The sequence below is a fragment of the Octodon degus genome, unplaced genomic scaffold, assembly GCF_000260255.1.
Source record: "Octodon degus isolate 3935 unplaced genomic scaffold, OctDeg1.0 scaffold00049, whole genome shotgun sequence".
Lineage (NCBI taxonomy): Eukaryota > Metazoa > Chordata > Mammalia > Rodentia > Octodontidae > Octodon > Octodon degus.
Genome location: NW_004524625.1, coordinates 13,803,568 through 13,805,127, shown reverse-complemented (window position 1 = coordinate 13,805,127; position 1,560 = coordinate 13,803,568). Strand labels below are relative to the sequence as shown.

Genomic DNA, 1,560 nt, shown 5'->3' with positions numbered 1-1,560 from the left:
AGCCTACACAGGATGCTCTTCCTGGAACAGCACACGTCTGAACTCCAGTCACGCCGCAACATCACGTATGAATTCTTAAAAAAAAACAGAGGGTGCAGCAGAGCTCTGTGGCGACCAGCTGTTTCTCAGCCAGCCACCACCTACTGAGCCTACACAGGATGCTCTTCCTGGAACAGCACAGAAGCAGCAGCCGATTGGGCAGGTTCAACACCATGAAGGAAAAAGTCGATACTCACCGCCACACCTGGGCGCCAATCTCCCTGTGCTGTCCTCGGAGACTTCACCCAGCTCTGCGAGCCTCACTGAGCAAGCAGGACTGGCACACCCCAGGACTAGCCCACACAGCCAGGCAAGCACATTTATCATTTGTGGTCCTCAACACACACACACACAAACACAGAGGAAGAAAAATTTATACAAACACTTTAACAATAAATTTATACAGACATGACATGAATACAAGTTACCTTTGGCCTCTACAAGTACAAGAGATGCTCAAAGTGGTAGCCATGAGCCTCTTGACATTTACTAGTGTGGCCAATTGCTAAGCTGTATATACACTTTTTTGGTGGACTCTTTATGTTTGTGTGTGTGTGCGCGCACACGTGTGTGTATACAGTATATGTACACTAGAGAAGGAGAGGAATAAAAATCAGTGGGCTGAGGATGTAGGTTAGTAATAAAACACAAGATCATTTCGTTCAAATCCCAGAAGAACAAATAAAATGAAATATATTAAATTTTATTAATAAGTGGCAAAATTGTAGATCCTTATTATTCTTTTTCTTTGTTTTCCTAATCAAAAATACATAGTATAATAAATGTTTTGTTTAAATAAATCCTTCCTACTTCAGTGTGATGGCCCTGGGTTCCATTCTCAATGACACATACAAATAAATAATGAAAGAAAACTTCCAAGAATTTAAAAATTTTGTCTTTTTTTCCTTGAAGTAGAATATTATTTTTTTTTCAAAATTTTATTGATAAACAGCAATGAGACAGTTTCAAATCAAATTGGAAGTACAGTTCCAACAAATATCACACTGCATATATTCTTCTTAGTGGTTAATTGCTCTACAGATGTGCACTTCAGATTCCTATTTACAAACACCACTAGAACAAATCATTCTATTCATTAAGAGAATGCAACTATACATCCATCCTAACCACTTTGAATACACATATACAAAATGGACATTCATCTCTATACCCCATTTTTTCTAAGTTCCGTTATTGAATATTATAGGTGTGTAAACTCAGCAAAATATTCCAAAAGAGTCCAGTAGTCCATAATAGTATTGGGTCTTCTGTTTCACTGGCAATGTCAGAAATTATTGACCTGAGCCCTCACAGCTCAACAAAACAGCATGACTTTACTTCCTATATTTCATCTTCATACTTTTCTGCTGCATGGTTAAGACCAAGATAAAGCAGGACCTATGCAACAAGTTGTAGCTTTTTCGTCTGAGAAGGTCAGTGAAATGCCCTCAGGATTTATCCTGAGATCCTGTACCTCAGATTGTAGAACCTTTGTCAGTGCAGCCATGTGGATGAGTCACG

The 1,560-nt window shown here is 39.0% G+C and overlaps 1 protein-coding gene across 1 annotated transcript in view; it reads right to left on the bottom strand.

Annotated features, from left to right (window-relative positions):
- Positions 1-1,560, bottom strand: part of Tmem135 (transmembrane protein 135) — a 260,617-nt gene that overhangs the window by 199,074 nt on the left and 59,983 nt on the right. The gene's annotated exons all lie outside the window — the stretch shown is intronic.